Source organism: Miscanthus floridulus, chromosome 1 (genome assembly GCF_019320115.1).
Source record: "Miscanthus floridulus cultivar M001 chromosome 1, ASM1932011v1, whole genome shotgun sequence".
Taxonomy (NCBI): domain Eukaryota; kingdom Viridiplantae; phylum Streptophyta; class Magnoliopsida; order Poales; family Poaceae; genus Miscanthus; species Miscanthus floridulus.
The window spans coordinates 39,347,858-39,356,891 of NC_089580.1; the positions used below are offsets into that span (position 1 = coordinate 39,347,858).

The window sequence follows — 9,034 nt, forward strand, 5'->3', positions numbered from 1 at the left end:
GCGTAGCGTGGTCGAGCTAGCCATAGTGCTTGGGACTTAACATCCACTCAGGCTTTTCTAAGCACTCCCTACTACCCAAGGCTAACTTTTCCCAGGTGTTCTTCTTTCGTTCCCTTCCTTGTCCACAATATGTGCCAACCTTTGTATGAAGTGAGATCGCAACATACATGCTTTCTCTGAAACCACCTCCTCTTGTTTACTTTGAGAGACACTATTTCATCAACCCGTCGCGGATTTCCCGTTCAAACACCCGAATATTTGTATCAAAAGTGGTATGGCGGTATAATTTGGTAAAGGTACTTGGTCAACAACCTCGATACCAGTGTGTGCCGAGTAGCGTCACCATGTGGCAGCTATTCCACAGGGGCCCTCGGTTTTGTCGTGGCTCCATAAGCTATTAACTAGGCAACTACTACCAACTTACACGCAATGAAGATGGTGGGGTCATAGACCATAGAATCAAAGGAGTATTGCAAGGGAATATTGAAACAACAAGGGTTCCTTTCGCAACAAGGGACACGGACTTCAAATCCAACAATGGATCTGATTAAAGAGATTCAAGTGTTCTGCTGAGACAATCACAATTAGTCGATATAGTGTCCTATGTTATCCAATCATGTCTGGTCTGCTGGCATCTGAATGATAATTTCTCTTGTAACCCAGTTAACATCGGCCTCGAAAAACGTAAGCACCTCTAACAAGACTTAAGGTAGATGGACACAATAACACAGTGAAATAAATAAAATGCATATTCTGAATGTCCTTGTGCTGGTACAACATACGGGCACTTACTCTCCCATTCTCGACACATCGTTCACTTTTCCTAAGATTGGACTACCTCAACAACTATGGATGAAATACAACGGAAAGATTACAATATCGGTGGACAGCGACGAAAGACACTACTAACTATGGGTACATCATTCCAAGGCAACTAATCTACTTTGGACCACACATCTTCATTCCCGGGCTCGGTGGATTCTTCTACCGCCCTGGCTATGGATCTGCCTCCTCTCTTGATAATGGCTGAGTGAGAGGAATCAAGGGTTCTACTTCTGACACTTCCGAGGGTGGAGGTGCTGGCGGTACTGCAACACCGGTTCTTCTTCTTTCTGGTGGGTGGATAGGGATCCCCTCCACGATCAAGGGATCCTACTGTTCAGTAGCTAGCGTCCTTCGCTTGGCCCTGGTGACAAGGTAGGCCTCTCCCAACTGATAGGTATGTCGATCTTCAGCCTCCTTCAGAGCTTTTGACATGGCAGTCTCCCGACTCTCAGTGGCTACCACACTGGCATGCGCTTCGGCAAGCCGCACCTGGGCATCCTGGAGAAGATCTCGGCTTCCTCGGCTCGCTAAAGGCACTTCCTCAGCTCCAAGGCTTGCCGGTCATACTGCTCATCTAGAGCAAGCAGGTATGTGGTCAAGTGCACCGTGGTAGGACTATCTTCTTGCGCATCCTGCCCTTGCAAAGCCTCCATGCGTGCCCTCCATTTCCATCGATTCTTTTCCAAAGGTGGAAAGAACCTCATGGGGGTATAGACAATGGGCTCTTCATAGATCTAGCAAATGTAACATAAGGCTTTGCGGGCCACAACCTGGTAGGTGTCGACGAAGCAAAACCCGGTTGCGGCCACATTCCAGGCTTCAGTGATGTCAGAGAACTCTTCACTCTTCCCAATGTAGATGGTAACTTCATAACGCTCAGTGCCATGCTTTTCATACTCATGGCCCTCATACTCGGGACGATCTTTGACTTTGAGCTTTTGTAGGGTGGCATACAGGATCTTAGGAAAACCCTCAGTGTTCAGGTAGTAACTACTAACCCAGGCTCCTACCATAACTGGCGATGGTTGTAAGGAAGGACTAAGCGAAAAGCTAGCTCAAAAGGAAAAGCTAGGTGAGCTAAAGTGCACCGAGTGGTGGTACCAACAGCTAAGCCAGACCCTGCTTATAAAGGCAGAGCGGTCAGTGGTCCTAGCACGGTCCACCAAGGTTCCAGCATGAGATCACTATAAAAGAATCGACCGATTTTTTTGTGCGTTCGAGGCGAGTGATGTCTGAGGCCATTAATGACTAATACGGCTACAGGACAAGGTTCCGACAAGAGCGTAGAAAAGAGTACGGGGAGACGCGGGTCATGGCAGGCATGAACCACAGGCGACGCGAAGCACAAAGCCACAGTTTAGCATTAACTCTAGAATAGGAACGAGTCAGTCATGCACCATACGACACACGTGACACGTATGGATGGAGTATCCGCAAGCAATACATGCAATACAATGCACAAACATGATCTATCAAAATACTATCGAACGACTTTTATTTACCAAAACAAAAGTTGCTTTTTCATCTATTAAACTTGTGCTCCAAATTTTATTCAAGTACTAAGTACAAGTTATATTTTATTTTGTTTATAAAAATTGCTTCCGTGCCAATGTTTAGAACTACTTATTCTACTCTTCACGTTAGGATTTTTTTTCATTAACACATATAGGCATTTACATAACTAACTCACTATATTAATAGATCTATCTCTTAGGTCATAATCTCAGTGCTTAGTGAGCTCGTAACACCAGAGGTGTTACACCTTCACTCCTGACGCAAGGGTACTTCTATTATTTATTTGACATATTACATTAGCTTTGTTATATGTCAAATATTATGATCCTTTACCATCACTAAATATTTTTTTGTTTCACAATTTATGAATTATATATTATGAAATCATTTCTCATAGTGAATTTAAAAATATATTGCCTCCGCTGTATAATAATAAAATTAATTTCTAGAGTCACCAAATAAATAGCGGCATGAATCTATATAATTTTGATGGAGATCAATGGTTTAAAATATACAAATGTTTGACTAACAAAGCTAGGGGTGCATATACATACAGCTACGATTGGGTACTCTCGACCATATCCAATATCTTTAGAAAAAAATTAGCACGTATACACATATATGGTATTTTAGAGCAAAATTCTTTTTTTTTATCTAAAAAGACTCTAGACGTAAGATTCTACACGGGTGCCATCGTACTCATCAAAATAGCCCAAAACCACCTGAATTGTAACTGCTCCCGTAGATTGCTTCTTAAATCTGAACTCCTTTCATGCTGCCATTGCTCGCAATGCAATTTGCACTACAAGAACAGAAGCATAGTGGAGCTTGTAGGATCTTCTTGCCTGATGCCTATGTTGGTTTTTCTGAACTTTGATGGCAGCTGCTTCCCTTCTCTGGGTTGTCCTCTGGAGCATCAGTAGTAACATCCGAATTGTTGTTGTAGATCTCGTATAACCCACAAAGCCAAGCTGGGAACCGAAGCCTCTCTGATATGGGAATAAATATACTCATTAATGCATGTCTTACATCTTTTCTGGTCCTGTGCTCAGCTTTGCTTAGGGTATCATGGGACTGTCAGAGGCCACCAAGGTGCAGATGTAAGTATGGTAGCCGTATTAATGACGACCAACCTCAACCACCGACCACCTCGGTAGCAACGTGCACACAATCCAAGCCGTCTTTTAGATGCATGGATGCATGTGTAAGTACAAATTGTCCTGCATGACCGGTGAATTGTTTTTATCTGATGGTAAGGATGGGAGGCATTAAATGTGCCCACCTGTCCAACTTATTTTTTAACTGATGGTAGCATGGATGTGAGGCATTAAATGTGTTCACCTGCTTTCAACGCACCCTGTGTAGGTGAAGATATCCAGTGCTTTCAAATTTATTGAGTGAATTTCTGGATAGCTTAGGAAGGCACCTGTGCAAGCATGGAAATTTACTGCCTAGTATCTATTGATAGTAAATTCATTAATGTAAAGGGAGAAGGCACATGTGATGTAAATTCCTCCTGTCAAAGTAACTTTTTTATGTAAAGGACATGTGAAAGCACAGTGATGTAAAGCCCTCTACTATACTAACTTTTTGTATGCAAAGTACACCTACAATTTATATTGTCCTTGCATGTATGGTCATTCAATTTTTTATCTACTTCATTGAACGCGTCCACTTACTTCATCTATCCACTGCCGAATGCATGGAGGTTGCTGGTTGTGACGCGCTTCATCTGAGTCGTAAAATTTCTATCTAACGCACCAACTAAATAGAACATACGTGGACACCTTGGGAGGTCGCCTAGACAGCATGCCTTCGTATCTCTAATTTTCTACTCTAATAACCTTCCTCCTATTTAATTTTGCGTATCATGTGAGTTCATTATTTTAATTTTTTGTGGGTGGGTCCATCATTTTGACTTTTTGTGGTGCCACTCTGGTTGTCCTCTCTTTGAGCTACGATTCATTCGTATTCATAACTGCAACTGCATACACTTCCTAGATTAAACTGGTTTCCAGCCAGTAGCGGCAAGAATAATTTAGCGCTAAATGTGGATTACCTTAGCATCAGGTTTTTCAGAGGCAAAATCTAGCTATAGCGGTGCCTGTATCCGGCTATTTCAAACATCAGACGGGGACTCTGTCTTTTGTGTGGTGTGATGACTTCTATGCAGTCTTTTTCCAAACAATTCACGTGTCAAGGAAGAACAACTAGCATCACTAGCCTGTCATGACTCAGGACTATTCTTCTCGCCTCCTGAGCCGTACCAACAGCCCTCCTTTCATCTTCATCATCGTCGTCATCTCGTACGCCAGCGGTGCCTCCATGCTAGCCATCGGCGCCACCACGTCAACCCTAAACCTCTGGAGTACGACCGCGGTGACCATCTTCATCTGCACATACGCCATCTTCTTGTCGAGGCACAACAGCGGCCCAGCATGGAACATCGGGTACCGCGCGACGTCGACCGGCATGAACTCGCCGCGCTCGCTGAGCCACCGCTCCGGCATGAACTCCAAACAGTCCTCACCCCATAGCTTCTACATCCGCCCCATCGCGTACATCGAGTAGTTGGCGTACCAGTCCGCTCGCAGCGCCGCGCCGCTCGGCAGCACGTCATCGCGCACTACGACCCGACCGTTGAATAGCACAGGCGCGTACAGCGCATCGCCTCGGTGATGGCAGCGTGCAGGTAGTGCATCCCCTTCACCTCGCCATCGTCATCGCACGATAATGACGCGGCCTCCTCTTGCGCACGCCGCTCGCACCACGGGTTCGCGACGAGCAACCAGAAGAACCAGGTCAGCGCCGACGACGTCGTATCCTTCCCGACGAGCACGAAGGTGACGGCCACGTCCCGCAAGAACCGAAGCTTGGCCGCTAGCGTGGGGAACATGGCGCCGAGCTCGCTACAGCCGCCGCCGCCATCGTCGTCCATGGCCGCCATGAACCACGACAGCAGGTCCACGCTCCCGTCGTCGACGCCGTTCCTATGACACGCCGCCGCCTTCGATTCAACGACGGACATGGCGTAGGCGTCGATGACATGGACGGCCTCCCGGAGCCGGTGCGACTTGCCAACGTCGAGGAGCTTGGTGAGCCGTCGCACGAACGTGGCCGGCGTGAGCGCGCGCCGGAAGGAGATCGCGACGGCCGTGTCAAATGTCGCGAAGAGCGCCTCCTACGTCGCGGGGTCATCGTCGCCGTCGTCCACGCTCTCTACACCGAACGTGATGTGGCAGATGGCGCGGAACCCGAACCAGCGCAGCACATCCTGTAGGTCGACGACCCTGCCGTCCCTCACGGCGGCGTCGTCCAGGAGCGACAGGAAGAGGCGGCGTAGGTGCACGTCGAGGACGCCGTCAGTTAACTGGTGGAGCGAGCGGGACAAGAAGGCGTGCGACACTAGCTTCCGCTGGGGGGTACGGGCAGTGGGCCGTCGTTGTTGCTGGCCGCTTGGTTGGAGGAGGCCCGCGGCGCCGGAGACGGAGGAGGAAGACGACGGGCAAGAGGAAGACGAGCACATAGGCAAGGTGGATGGCTTCCATTGTTCTTGCACGGAGGTCGCATTCGTCTAGAACAGCTGCTCGTCGCGCGCCGCAGCAGCAACGCTGCCTCCGCCTCCGCGTGGGAGCCCGCCACTGCTGAGGCCATGATGCCGGGACGCCGGGACGCCACGCCGCGCGCTCAGGCTATGCCACTGCGCCACCACACCCGCTGCGCGCTCCCCCCGCGCCGCCACGCCACCTTTGCGTGGGGCCCGCCCTAGGTGAGTACGCACGCCGGCAGCGTGAGCGAGGCCTCGCCCGCGCTGGGGGCCTCCTGTGCCGATGGCCGCTGCGCCGGACCCGCCTGCCGGCGCCAGAGCTCCTGTGCCGCTGCTGAGAGTGAGGGAGGGAGTAGAGGAGCAAGCAGCTGCTGCCGCCTGCCATTTACACGAGAGAGAGAAAGAGGATAAGTGTGATGTCCGCTAAATAGTGCGCATGCTCCCAGTTCATTGAATGCATGCCGAGAAGTCATTGAATGGACGGTGCCGACCACCCACGCTTTCCTGGGCCCCAGCACGCCCGCATGCGTGCCGACCACCATACTAATTAGGCACCGGCCATGCATGCTGAGAATCCATCGTCCCCTGCTACGCGCCACCGTCCATTTGCGTGCCAGGTACGATCACCAGGGAAGCCATACTTCATTGAATGCGTACGGAGGAAGGCCGGTTGTGACGCGCTTCATCCGAGTCATGGAATTTCAATCTAACACACCAAATAAATAGAATGTACGTGGACATCCTAGGAGGCCATCGATTCGGCGTGCCTTCATATCTTTAATGCCCTCTCGCACAAGATGTGTTGTAGCCACACATCCCTCCGATGTTAATGCCAAGTGTCGCCTGGACCCACGCCTAGACACGAGCATTTGTGAGCCAAGTCCACTAGGCTTTGTTTTCCTTTTATCTACCCACAGTTCGTCTTATATCGTGTACAATAAGAGTAAAACTATCCCATCAAAAGGGTCGATGGATGATTAGAAAGAAGACCATTACTTACATGCCATGTTTAAAATTTAGATATTAAGATATTGGGGAGTTGCTTGTGGAGAGAAAGATTTAGGAGGATATATGTTCGCAGTGGCACTTGTATACATCTATATCTATATATCTAATATTAAAGAACAAAAAATCTTACTCTAAATTTTGGTCCATTATACTCTTATTCTTTTTCATGTGTTCCTCCGCACTCTGGAAAGTAAGAGCTTCTTCATCGAACTAAGAAAACTCAATCCCTTTTCTAATCCTCTTTCCATGAATGTTATTTTCAATTGAGAAAAAAGTTTTTTTTTAATTTTTTTCTAAAACAAATTCCAAATATAACACCGTTGCTTTTTTATTTTTAAATCTAACACTTTTGGCCGCACCAAAATCCGTGGCGCGACCAAAATACGCTGCCGCATCGCATGCATCGGCGCGGCACGATCTGCCACGTCGGACAGTGATTTCCACGTGGAAATCCTTGCTGCGCCAGTGCCGGTTGGCGTGGCAGCACTGTAGCGCCGCGCCATCTAGACTGACGCGGCATGGCACGAAAAAATGTATCTTTTCATACGATTTTGGATGAAGATGATCTTTATATGAAAATTATAGCTCTCGACGAGATCTACAACTTTATAGTTTTGAGTTTTTTCATTTAAGGTCGTTAAGATGCTCAAAAAAATTAAACAAAGTTTCAGCAGTATATTAATCGCGTACAAGCGCTATCGTCTTGAAAAAATCATATCATTCTTACATGGTGTCAGATGGAGATACTTTCTATATGAAAGTTGTAGCCCTAGATGAGATCTACAAATTTGTAGTTTTGAGTTTTTGCATTTAAGATCATTAAGATGCTCAAGAAAAATAATATAAAGTTCCAACATCATATTAATCGCGTACACGCACTTGTCGTTTTGGAAGAATCATATCTTTCTTATATGGTGTCAAATGAAGATATCTTCTATACGAAAGTTATAGCTCTCGGTGGGATCTATAAATTTATAGTTTTAGATTTTTGCATTTGAGATCATTAAGATGCTTAAAAAATAATAATATAAAGTTTCAGTATCATATTAATCCCGTACAAGCCCTTGCCGTTTTGAAAAAATCATATCTTTCTTATATGACATCAAATTGAGATACTTCTTGCCGTTTTGAAAAAATCATATCTTTCTTATATGACATCAAATTGAGATACTTTTTATATAAAAATTATAGCTCACAGGAACTTCACCTTTGTCTTCTTCCATGGTGGATGTCTATTTGGTAGGTGCGGTGCAGTGAGAGGCCACAATGGTGGAGAGGGGGTGGGGTGGGGGGTGTGAGTGTGAGTGTGGGTGTGGTGGCTTACAGTTGGAAATGGTCGGAAACGGTCGAAAAACTCCTAAATTGTTTTCTACTTTTACATTTGAAATACGAAAACGAAAGCGAAAACGGTAAAGCCGGACACGAAAACGAACGCGAACTTACGAATTATCGAGAATTTCGAAAATGAACCAATTCGAGCGGATTTATGTCGAACACGGTCGATATACGAAAACTCAATACGGAATACCAACCCGTAGACCAAGTGCATGACTAAGAGCATACATGATCAAGTTCAAGTGCATATAATAATTAACAAGTGCATATTATAGAAACATGAACTCGAACTGAGTCAAAATAATTTTATTAATCTTTTTAGAATAGATGTAGTATTTTATTTTAAAGATTTATTCATATTTTTCTTTTGAGTAACAAAGATTTATTCGGTTGATGCAAAAACTATCAAATGATTGACTTTGCAGGTTGGGGTTAAACCGATGAGCTTGATGGGCTATGGACTAGGTGGGCTTTCGTGTAGATGTTGCTGGTTTCCTGACATTTAGCACCATCTCGTGAGGTGAAGAGAGATGAGGTTGGGCGCCGCCTATAAGAGAGGACAGCTGGCCACCAGTAGAAAGAACGCAGCTGCGTGGTGACCACCTGTAATTGGGCGGATGACCTGTGCAGTTTGCCAAATTCGGTTTAAACCGAATTTTCAATTCGGAATATTTCAAATTAAAAGTAGAAAAGTAGAAAACGGTCGAAAAATGTCTAAACCGTTTTCTACTTTTACATTTGAAATACGAAACATCTGAAATGCGAAAGCGAAAACGGTAAAGTCGGACAAGAAAATGCGGATTC

At 46.2% G+C, this 9,034-nt stretch overlaps 1 pseudogene; it reads right to left on the bottom strand.

Moving 5' to 3' along the window:
• Positions 1-4,580: 4,580 nt before the first annotated feature.
• Positions 4,581-5,866, bottom strand: LOC136455095 (cytochrome P450 94A1-like; annotated as a pseudogene).
• Positions 5,867-9,034: the final 3,168 nt, after the last annotated feature.